General features: G+C 33.1%; 1 pseudogene; it reads left to right on the top strand.

Annotated features, from left to right (window-relative positions):
• The window catches only part of LOC108544471 (afadin- and alpha-actinin-binding protein-like), a 49,104-nt pseudogene extending 36,797 nt beyond the window's left edge, over window positions 1-12,307 (top strand).
• Window positions 12,308-13,218: the final 911 nt, after the last annotated feature.

A 13,218-nucleotide genomic window follows, 5' to 3' on the forward strand; every position in this document is an offset into this window, starting at 1 on the left:
CCATATACTTTTCTTCTTTCAAGATCGTAAAACAAAGTAAAGGAAAATAAAGATCAATTAACTTGGGAGTTAAAATTTCAAAGACCGAGAAATTAACTAAAACCTAATATGTTGTAAGAAGTAAAAGTATGCTTTATATAAGAGGAATAAAGGCATATATTTTCATGTTATAGAAAACTCAAATAAACACATGGAACTGTGAATGTATATTTGAACAGAACTAAAGCTCTGAGCATGGAAACATGCCAAATGGGCTTTTAAAAGCAATAAAAAGAAAGCTGAGCAGTTGGCTAAAGCAAACGTACATTGAATAGATACCAAAATTAACTTAAAATTTAACATTTAGATAACTTAATAAAGATGACATTTTGTGAGTTCCAAACAAAAATTTTCCAAAAATAATAGTATGTAAGCCAGACAATACACTCCGTTGTGAGAACAGAATACGTACACTCACACACACATATACACACATATGTTTTGACAGTGTATTTTCCTATAGAGTTATTATCTTTTCAGAAAGAATTCAACTCTTTTGGAATTCTTTTCATGATAAGCAATTACATAATGGGATGTCTAACCAAACTACCACACAGAATGAAAGTAATTTTAAAACAATGTTCCTGATCATAAAGACTGTCAACAGATTGTTTTGCTTAGGATTCATTACAAAAAAGTTTGCCAGATAAAAGAAATATTTTTAGAGATTACACAGGAAAACAAGGAGGACATGTTTGGAGAAATAGTTGTAAGATATAGTCATATAATCAGTGCACATTAAGCCAGGACCTAATGTGTGAATTATGCTAAGGGCCGAATGCCGAAAGAAACTGAGACATATCACAACAGGTAACATTTATTAGGCATCTAATATGTGCTAGCCATTATGGTAAGAACTTCATACATTTGTCTCAATAAATTTATTCTATCCTAACAACAATTCTGTATGTAGTAGATATAATTGTGCTGACATTCCAGATAAGGAATTTTAGGCAGGTTAAATAACTTTCACAAGATGGACATCAAGAAGAGGACAAGACAGGTCAGGCACAGTGGCTCATGACTATAATCCCAGCACTTTGGGAGGTCAAGGCAGGTAAATCACTTGAGATCAGGAGTTCGAGACAGGCCTGTCCAACATGGTGAAACCCTGTCTCTACTATAAATACAAAATTAGCTAGGCATGGTGGTCCGCACCTGCAGTCCCAGCTAGTTCGTAGGCTGATGCAGGAGAATCGCTTGAACCTGGGAGGTGGAGTTTGCAGTGGTTGCAGTCAGCCCAGATGGCACCATTGTACTCCAGCCTGGGCAACAAAATCAAAACTCCCTCAAAAAAAAATAAATAAATAAAATAAAATAAAAAAAAGATAAAAAATGTAAGTCCAAACACATGATTTATAATTTCAAAGCAGAAAGGCAGAAAGTTAGGAAATAGAGTCTAGGCAAATCTTTTGGAAGTATCCTTAAAAAAAATGTGATTTATCTGCATATTTGAACTTGTTCTCCAGTGTTCTGTGGAAAATTAATCCTATTTCTAGGAAATAATTAATGTCAGCTGCCTACAGCTTCTCAACAGCTGAGTGTGAAAGTTCAGTGATTACTGGTACTGTGTCTTTCCCAGGTTGTTATAACCATCTTCTCTTTCTAACTGGTCTGACATTTCCAGTGAAAAAATACATTCTTGTGAGTTAGAATGTAAGTACAGGGTCCTTCATTGCCTCCAGATGTGTAGGTTAAAATGAACAAATTTTGACAAAGGGAGAAAACAAAAATCTCTATTGATAAACTTTTACTCATTACGCAGATTATCTATCAAATTTTGAATAAATTACTTAATTTCTTAATTTCGAATAAATTACTTAATTTCTTAATTTCACAAGCAAAATGGTAGGAGAAGATGGTCTCAGAGTATTTTTAGCACTGATATAGCAGAAACCTATGAAGCTAGTTAGTTAACAGAAAAGCCCAGAGCTCACTGTTGATTTAATAAAAATGAGTTGAGAAAGATTATCTTTATTATTGGACAGGGAAATACATAGCGCATGTGTTCATGTGTCTTTCCTGGTAGGGTTTATTGCAGTAATATGTAGGCTGGAATGAAACCAGCTTATCAACTTTTGTTTCTTTCAAGATTTTAAAGATAAAACGGGAAAAGGGAGAATATTTTGTGAAATCATACAGGATACGTTTGCTGTTTTTCCACGCTTTGGGATAGGCTTTTTTTTATCGACTGATAATATACGAATAGTCTTGGGAGGTACTCAAGCCATTATGAAGATGAAAATGTTGCTAACATTAGGACAATATATTTTTCTGCTTGTCTGTCATAACTCTGGAATAATTATTAATGAACAAACTGAAAGTGAAAGTATTTGAGAACGTCTCTCTCTCAACACTAATGTAGTATCCCTTCAACTCCTATTTGGAAAATGCATCAGTATGTTTAAAATTTTATAATTCTGTCTTTTAGAAGAAATGTACTGTTAAAATTCCTACATTTTTATTCTTCCTGTTATTGTTATACTCAAGATGTGACAAAGGTAAACATTTTACAGTAAAATTAAGTACATATTTATTAATATCATGTCATAATATAAAGTTGCTGTGTATTTTTTGAAAGTATCAAAACTTAGATGATCCCTAGTCTCAACAGCTTAATTCCTTCCTATGGATGGGTGAGGAGATGGGAAAAGTCTGTGAAAGATTCATTACAATGAAACCTTGGAAGAACAGCAAATTAGTTTGAGGACTCATGTCTACTAATATCCTGTGGACTTAATCCTTAAAGCTGACTGGTTTTTTGTCCTTTGGTCTCCCATTATCATAATGTTTTCAAACTTCCTTGTACAATCAACTCATTAAAACTTTAAATTGGGGCAATGCTGATTACAGAAAACGGAGTAAAAGAGAAACGTGGAGGATATATTTTACTGATTGAGAATCCTTAGCAGAAAATCTTCATAGACTTGTTTCATTTTGTTTTCATTCAAATTTCCAAACCAAACATCAAATTTAACATCATATTCCATTTTAGGTAAAGAGCTGAAAATTTTCAGGGCATACTATTTTTTCTAATCACTAAGGTTACCGTAACTGTTTGCTTGGAGAATACACATTGGGGCGACTGCAACAGAGAAAGTGGATTTTTAGAGTTTCTCTCTACTTTTTCTGTTCATGCATACTAGATCGCTTGGTCAATATCAGAAGTGCATTTCTCATAATGCTTCTGGGTCTTTCAACCTCATTCTTAGCTCCCAAGGAAATCGTGCACTAGAGGAAATAAAGTAGAGCAATGCTGCTCATATTTTACTGTGTGTTAGAATCACCTAGTCAATTTTATAAAAATCTGTGGTATTCATACCTTCTCAACCTGACTTTGATTTCTGAATATTGGATAAGAGAACTAGTAATGTGGAATTTAAAAAACTACCTGATGTACCTTGGGAGGCTGAGGCGGGTGGATCACGAGATCAAGAGATCGAGACCATCCTGGCCAACACGGGGAAACGCTGTCTCTACTAAAAATACAAAAATTAGCTGGGCGTGGTGGTGTGTACCTGTAGTACCAGCTACTCAGTAGGCTGAGGCAGGAGAATCGCTTGAACCCAGAGGCAGAAGTTGTAGTAAGTCGAGATTATGCCATTGCACTCCAGCCTGGTAACAGAGCGAGACTCTTTCTCGGAAAAAAAAAAAAAAAAAGAAAGCCTGAAGCACATGATCTTTATACATTCTTATACATCCTTACTGCTCTAAATAATCCCTTATAATTAATTTCCTCATTTAGTTTCCCTTTTAAAGCATGATATGAGATGATGGAGGAATCTTGCCGTATGGAGAAAGAAAAAGTGGTTAATTGTAGGAATAGAGATCTGCATATATTATGAATATGAGTGAACACCAATACCACATTTTTTATTTATAAAATGTCATCAACACAAATATTAAATACAATCACTAAATTAGAAGAAGACAATATCAAATAGAATCTAAAAACTTGGAAAATGTGTATTGCTAGTTTTAGAGGCCAAGACCTCCACTTCACATATTCTAGTAAATCATCTGAGCAACCATCTTTTGCTCTAACAACTCTATCAAAAATATTTAATGATATCAGATCACCAAAGCCAATTATTAGTACATTTTCCTCATTGTACTTAACTTATTTCCATCATTAAATACTATAGATTTTCCTTCTTAATTTTTTTCTGGTAGCTTCTATAACCCTTAACAGTTTTGTTTCTCTTCCAAGCCTGCTATAGTATCTGTCATCTCCTCATATTTCTCTTTTCTTTATACCCATTGGAAATTTGAACATTTCTATGACAAAATTTTAGCCAGTCACTATTTCGTGTTTGCAGTTTTCTCCTCTGTATTTCCATATGATGCTTGTTGCCTGTATCAAACTGAGTAGCAGAGTGAAGAGAACAATGGACTAAGAATTCCAGTATTTGGTTTATTTTGGATTATTCCTGTATATTTATCAGATAACTTTGAAAAGTAAATAACTATTTAAAATAATGATCCAAATACAGAAATTTATAAAGACTAAATTAGATTATAGATGTGAACCAGATAAGATTACAGTAAAATGCTAAATATGTAATATATAATAAGGTATAGTTAGTGTCTTGGTACTCTTATACTATAATTATTTTTGCATCTGATACATATGATACAACTCATAATATGGTTCATATTTATACATTTGTATATGTGTGTATGTCTGTGAATACATATGTGTGTGTGTGTGTGTGAGAGAGTGTGTGGGTGTGTCTTTTTTTCTTACAGAGAAAGGATTTGAAGTGTCTCTTATGGATTACTTCAATTTCCACAAATAGAAACTCTGGACTTGACATCTTATAATACTTTGTGTATGCCACAGCACCCAGCACAGGACATCAAAAGATAGTAGATAATATATGCCTATGAACTGATGAATCCTAGAGATACAGGAAATGTATAGGACGTATACCCAGATTTGGACTGAAATGGAAGAAGTCGTAATTGAATTTTTTGTACTGGTCTGTCATAGTCCTTCTCATAGAAATCTAGAGGATTGTAGAACATAATCTCTTCCCTTTATTTTTTTAGTTGTTAACATGTGGACACACTGGTTTTAGAAACATGTCAGTATTTAGTTATGCTTTCTTTTAGTTAATCATATCTTATTTTATTTGTGTTATTCATGTTTTGGAAATGTGCCCATTTATTTAGGGACATTCAAATACTTCCATTTGTTTCTCCTCCTCCTCTGAGTTTGATTTCATTTCTTATCCCTTTAGTGTTCTTTTTTTTTTAATTGCCTATTACTGCTTCTGCCTCATCCTTTATTGTGACAAATTGAACAGATTCTTGTATCTGTTAAGAACATATGTAGAAGTATACTTAACTTTTTAAACAGACCTCATTTAGATGATATTATTTGTGTTTGCCTGAATAAATAGCATTGTCATAATTTTTTCCACAAACAAAGTTATGTTTTAGTTGTGGTTGTGATTATTTTATAAAAATAGTAAATCATTTTCTTTCTTTTTCTTGCTTCTTAGAAAATCCAGTTTTATTTACCTTATAAATAAATGCACTTTCATGTAGTACATTTACTACTTACATAGAAACATTTTGTTTCTAATTATTTTTACTTTGTTAAAAAAGTAGGGCATACTTTACATACACCAAATTCAATCCTTTTAGTGAATAATTTTGTGAGTGCTGACAAACATATAATGCTTGGGATTGCAACCATAATAAAGATATACAACAATCCCACTGGCCTCATAATTCTGTGTGCCATGGTATAGTCAAGTACTTATATCCTCAGTTGTAGAAACTGCTGATTCCTATAATTTTGCCTTTGCAAAATGTCGTATAAATAGAATCACACAGAATGTCACTTTAAAAATGTCTCCTTACGTTTCACATACTTACTTAAATTATATTCATCTTGTTGCACAGATTAATAGATTGCCAATTTATGTTTCTGAGTAGAATTCTATCATGTCGGTAAACCATAGTTTGTATGGTTTTCATCCTGTGTCAAAAATAATTTTAGCTTTTCTACAACATGATAAATCTATACCTACAACGTCATGGTACTTTCTCACTCTCCTGTTGTTTGGTCTCTATTAATAATTCGTGGCTGAAGGGATCAGCCACATTATAACTCATATAAGGAAAAGTTCTTCCAACTTTTCTTTCAGATTGAATCTACCGTTACTATTATTTACACCCCAGGCCGAGTTCTTCAAATGTTCCTAAGGGACACTTGGGTCATTTTCAGTTTGGGGCACTTATAAGTAAAAAAACGCTATAATCATTTGCATATCACTTTTTTTTAAAAAAAATCGTACTTCTTTTGAGTAATTCCTCATAAGTGGAATTACTGATTTTCATGATATCTGCTTGACTTCATATGAATTTTCCAAACTATTTTTCAAAGTAGCTGTACCAGCTTCCACTGGATGAAAGTTGTGGTTGCTCGGAATCCTCATCCATATTTGATATTATGGCTTATTTTGGTGTTAGCCATTTTAATAGATATGGGATGGTATCTTACTGTGGTTTTTATTTGCAGTTCTCTAATAACTAACAATATTGAGAGTATTTGAATATATTTATTTGCAATCTGTATATCTTTTTGTTTTAAAAGTCTCTTCTAATTTTTTTTCAGTTTCAACTTAAATTGCTCATTTTCTTATTGTTAATTTGCAAGTTTTATTTATGTTTTCCAGAAAAAAAGTGCATTATCAGATATGTAATATAAAATTTTCTATGTGTCTATGGCTTGTATTTTATTCTCTTCACAATATTTTTTTCACAGATAAAGTACCTTTAATTTTAGTAAAGTTAATTTAATTTTCAACCTTTTTTTCTTTAATTGATCGTATCCTTGGTTTGGTTTCTGAATACTTATTCCGCATCTGAGGTCACATGGACTTTCTTGTATGTTTTTTACTAGATTTAAATTTTACATTTTGCATCATGATCTCTGATTTATTCTGAGTTAAGTTTTCCAGAATATATGTTAAGATTTGTTTGTTTATGTGTTGCATATGGATATGCCATTATTCCAGCAGTATTTGTTGAAAAACATATTATCCCTCATTGAATTGCCTTTGAAACTTTGTCAGAAGTAAATTGACCATATTCATGTGATGAACTTTATGAATTCTCTGTTCTGTTCCATTGATATATGCATCTGTTCTTTTGGCTAATACCACACTGCTTTTCATAGCTGTATAATAAACCTTCGAATTTTGTAGTGTTATTCCTTTGACTTTGTTCTTAGGAACAGTTTTGACTATTCTAAGACTTAGGATCTCTGCGCTCTAGTAAATTCAAAAAAAAGTATGTTTTCAGATTATCTGACTGATCTTTTGTCGTGTGGATAAGAATGGTCCTCTTTCTAGTCTTACACATGCAAAATGGAAGCCCAAAGCTCTTCATTTAGTGTTATTATCACTGAATTAAGTAGAATCTTTCTTTGCTTTGCTTTGCTATTTTAGGGCCATTGGAATTTTCTTCTGAAGTATTAATATAAATAAAACAAATGTGTTTATTTCCTTTTTCACTTTTAAGTAAGATTTATATGTGAGATATAACTCGTCTCTCAATCAAATGTATTCCCAAGACATGTGTCATTGGTAGTAAGGTTTAAACACTTTTCTAATAAAAGCTATTTGCATTGTTCTTTAACTTACATTTCCTTTTTTCAACATACTCAACAGAGTTATGTGGTAGAAGTTCTAGTCACTTTTTGTAGCTGAGTAAAGTAAAGCATTTCACGATTAAATAAATTGGCAAAAGATTACACTATATTAAAACCAAGGTGTTAACCAAATGTCTTCACTTCACATTTATGTGGCATAAGATCTGATGTTAATTACTAATGTGGAATGCGATCATAAGTTTCTGTGAAATTTTAAAGAAGTGGCGCCATATGGTCTTAGTAATGCAGTCTTCAAATGGTGACCTTGAAAATAGTTTTCCGATGTTGCAAGTTAGAAGATCACATAATAAACTCATTTTCTATGGTTCTGGAATTTGGAATCACAGTTTCACAGATTGAGACCGAAAATGAAAGAAACTGGCTGTGAGAAGAAAAGTAGAAATTAAAGAAATTTTTCAAATTGCTTTGGGTGAACTCCCAATATTAGCTAATAGAGATTTGAAGTACATAACTTGGAATTATATACATGGAATTTAAGTCATATTCATTGTCCAGAATTTAAGTAAACATTGTGCATGTTTCAACATCAACATCTATTCCTATTGACCATTTTCTTATGTCCTGAAAAATAAATGGCCTTATTTATACTCATAGCTCTAAATTCTAAAGGAATATTAGACATATTTATTCTGCTGGTAACTAGCTGTGTACTTTGGAAACAGATGATAAGCTCTGTTATCTTCATTTATGTTGTATACATTTCTGATAATATGCTAAAATTTATTTTGTTTTGAATTTCACAATTTTCTTTAAAAGTTAGTTTTACATTAAGTTAATTTTACTGAAATGTATATTCTATATAAATAAGCAAAATTAATATAACATTGATTTTTACCTTCTAAATATATATAGTAAAGATTATGGAGAGTATGAGAAAATAACAAATAATATTTAATTAATTAGTTTACATGATTACATGTCTGCCTCTGTGATTTCCGAGTTATATCTACTGATATAATGTAAGGTACATTCACCATTGCCATATTACACTTTATGAATGTTGTTGATAATTTTGGTTTCCTTGAAAGAACTTCCAATAATGCATTAAAAGAATTCTGGTCTAGTATCCAGTGCTATTTCCAACAAAATGTAATGTGCATTCCACAACAACTACAGAGAAGTAAAACGTGAACATGGCAGCAATTGTCTTCACCAATCCCATCATGGTATATTTGGTGGAATCTTCCTTCTTAGAGATGCCGGAGGATTTGAAGAACTCGGCCTGGGGTGTAAATAATAGTAATGGTAGATTCAATCTTAAAGAAAAGTTGGAATAACTTTTCCTTATTTAAGTTATAATGTGGCTGATACCTTCAGCCAGGAATTATTAATAGAGACCAAACAACAGGAGAGAAAGTACCATGACTTTGTAGGTATTGATTTATCATGTTGTAGAAAAGCTAAAAATTATTTTTGATACAGGATGAAATAGGCATATTTGTGATATTTTACACAAGAAAAGTAACATACATTTTGGAATGGGAGACTTATAATATCACAAACTTTCAAAAATCCTGAATATTTTAGTGAAAATAAGAGTTATGCTGTGCAATTAGAAAGTGCAGAGAGTGTCCCCTTATAGCTAGTATGGCGAAAGTGCCAACCAAAGTACACTGAGTACCAATCTGGTAAATTTTTGTATTTTTTGTCTTAAGATTCCCCTCTCTCATATACCAGGTGCAGGTCCCTGCATAAATATGACAGCTACTGAATCTGTGTTTATGAAAAAAGTAATATCTAGTCCTACACCACAGTTACAAGAACTTGTTCACATTCTGTACTAGACTTGTATTAGGTTATGCTCAAAGATTCATAAATTCACAAGAATATGTCAAGATGGAATTTACCTTACCTAGCATACTTATTTTCCCAGATAAATAAAAAATGTTTAAAACCCCTCCACTCCATGAGAGTTAAGCATTCTCTGTTACATTATCTTCACAATTCTCTGACTTTTGATACTGATAAAACTTTCATTCTCTCCCTTCTCTCCCAAAATCCACCACTGTGCTCTCTCAAACTCTTATTCTTTAATTAACCAAGACCTTTATAGCCATGACATTGCTCAGAAATATCTTCCTTCTGTTTGCCAAAAATAAATTTTCATGAACCTCAAAGATTATTTCTGATACAGCTCTATGAAAATCAGGGAAGCTATTTTCTTATCCTAGGTCTCAAAGCTGAGACTGCTGATTTAATTGCTCCTTGATGCCACTTTGGGATCACTGTTCCATCAAATTATTGGAAAAACTTTTCCACCTCATAGTTTTTATCACTATCCCAACTTCTGTCTTCCTCCTGGGAAGTTTCAATCTCACCATAGACTCCTTGGCCACACGCACTGGCCTCTCAGTTCCTTGATGTTCTCATCTCCAATGACTATCTTCATTATACTTCAGCCACCCGCTTCCAATCCAACATCCAAAAGGGCTCCACTGTTTTCATGAGTTCAAATATCTCTCTATCTTACAATAACATTCCTCTTCCCTGCTTGTTTCTGCAGCCACTCCTGTTACAACTGTTCCATAAAATGACTGAAACATCAGGTCATTTTGTCTTAACACCCGCATTCTTCCTATAACATGCAGTGTCGGTTCTAATGCTCCTCATTTTAGAGTTGATTCCTTACCTCTGTCTTTGCATTTTAATCATGTGCCCAAACTCCAAATGTGACTAAACTCAAATACTTACCATTTTGTTTTCTTTTTTCATACTCCCTAAAGTGATTGATATATATTTAAGTCAATCGCTCCATATGACAACTTGCTACCACCATATATTCATTCTTCACTTTATGCAACAGTGTTATTAAACTTTTCCATATTCCTCACACATCAGACTCTTTTTCATCCCTCACTGAGAAAAGATCCTGTATTCAGAAATAAAGGAAGCTGCCAGATGGAAACCCCCTCAGCTTCCTATCAAGAGATCTGCCTCCACACCTCACTTGATCTGTCATCCATAAACTATTTATTGCTTGGCACTGGAAACATTTTGATGAATAAAACAGACTCAATCCTTGTCCTTACAAACTTTATTTGAGAAAAGGGATATTATACAAATAGAGAAAAATATATACACTTTTTTTCCTAAGTGCAATTCATAAAAAACACAGATCCTATGGTAGAGTAACATAACATGTAGGACCTTTTTTTATTTTATTTTGGGCGTGATCCTGTAATTTTTCTAGAGAAGTGACATTTAAGTTGAATGCTAAACGATGAATAAAAATAACCATGTGGACAGTGGGAGGAAAAGCATACTGGGAAGATAAAACAGCATGTGGGAAAGCCTGAAAAGGAAAGGAGTTGGTACATTGTAGCAAGGTTTAAAATACCAGAGTGGTTAGGGCATAGTGAGTAAGTGGAGGAGTCGCATTTGATGCCTATAGAGAACAATGATGAATAAAAATCTGGGGAAAGCATACAGATTAGCCTTGTCAATTATAGAGTGAGACAAAAATTCTGTTTTAAATCTGACAGCACCTGTCTTTAGTTATATGACCCGGGGCAAATGGTTTATTTATTTTTCTTGTGCCTATTTTCCACATTTATAAAATAATATTATTTCCTATACAATATAAGGTAGCAGATTATTATGAAATATAAATTGTTTACTATGTACAGGATATTTAGAATGGTTCCTGGCTTAAGATACAAGCACAATACATATTAGCTCATTGTAGTTAGTTTTCTGCTTTAGTTCACTTTAAGGAATTTACTTTTCATTTTCAAAAGCATGGGCTGTCATCTACAAGTTTAAAGTTGGAAAGTGACATTATATCATTGACATTTTATAACATAACTTAGGCTGATTATAAAGATTGGATTGAAAGAAGGAATAATGAAACCTGAAAGGGTATTTGGGAAACCAATGCAGTAATGTAGAGGAGAAATGATAGTGAATGAGCTAAAGCTAATAATCCAAGGCTTAGTGTAGTGAATGGGTACCAGTGGAGGAAAGTAAATTCATTGTAGATATATTTTGGTGCCAATGAGTACTGAACTTAGTGAAGTGTTAGCTACAGGGCATAAAGAGAAGTGAATTCAAAAAAATCATTCCCAGGTATCCAGTTACTGGAGGCCTGTTTATATAGATGAAAAAGAAGGTGGCGACTCAAGTTACATTTTCCACAAAATCACCTCTTTGAAATATGAACACCATAAAACTTACTTTCTCTTCTCTATGTTTGTTTCCAAATGTGAGCTGTTCTCTTCTATATTTGTTTCTAAATGTGAGCTGATCTATTATTCTACTACTTTTAATAACTTTATCTATATTATTAGTATATGGTGTTCTTTCTAGTGAATGATTGCTGTTCTTGACCTTTTCTCTTTTATTTGAAATATATTCATGACAAAAATAAGGAAAATGATATGTACTTGAAAAAGCAGGCATATAAAATTTGAACATATAGGTGCAACTTAATTGTTTTAGGCAATGAATTTGCTTTCCTGTAACACTTTGCACCTCACCACAAACCAAGATGATCAGAAGCCTAGAAAAAGACAAACAGGAATGGATATAGAGGAAGACTGTGAAACACTTCCGGATACTGGATGCTGTCTTTTAGGAACCTAACTCTATTACCGGCAACTTCCCTCACAGAACTATAGGCTGTCTGTAGGTTTGGAAGAACTTTGAAACAGTTGGATTCAATCAGGAAACAAACCACACAATAATCTGTATAGGAAAAGTTTAATATAAAAATTATTACTTCTAACAAAATATTTGATTAATGAGGGACTGGCTAGTGTATTACCTAGGGTTCTTGAGAGAAACAGAGCTAATAGGATATACGTATAGAGCCCGATGTATTTTAAGGGAATGGCTCATCAGATTCTGGAAGCTGAGAAATCCGAAATCAGTAAAGAAAACTAGCAGTCTGGAGATTCAGGTAGGAGTAACTATTGCAGCCTTCACTGTGAAGGTAGAAAACTCCGGCAGAATTTCTTTTGGAAACCTCAGTATTTTCCTTTTAATGCCTTCTACTAATTGGACGTGGCCTACCTACATCATGGAAGACAGTCTTCTTTACTTAAAGTCAACTAATTGCGGCTGTTAGTTACACCTAAAGAATACTTCCATATCAACGTCTAGAGTAGTGTTTGAATAAACAACCAGTCACTATAGTCTACCCAAGTTGACACATAAAATTAATTATCATGGTGAGGAAAGCATAGTAAAGAGAAATATCTAAGAAATATCTAAGAAATATAAGAATAGTAACTCTAAGGAGAAGTCAGTACCACTTGAACTATGATAAAGCACCTAAAAAAGAAATCCTTACTCCAGGGCTGAGATTCAGACCTTGTTGAAGAATGAATGGCCATTCCTCACTGGATGGCAGAGAAGTAGCTGTGTTATTGCACCTGTGAATCTTACTAGAAATCTGTCCTCTATGTTGCCACAGAAATCCATGTTACATTGGAGGCACTCCATTATGGAACTGCCAGAGAGGGGAGTCAGGGAAGCTACTAGTCACTGGACGC

This window comes from Rhinopithecus bieti, unplaced genomic scaffold (genome assembly GCF_001698545.2).
Source record: "Rhinopithecus bieti isolate Rb0 unplaced genomic scaffold, ASM169854v2 scaffold_1422, whole genome shotgun sequence".
Classification (NCBI taxonomy): Eukaryota; Metazoa; Chordata; class Mammalia; order Primates; family Cercopithecidae; genus Rhinopithecus; species Rhinopithecus bieti.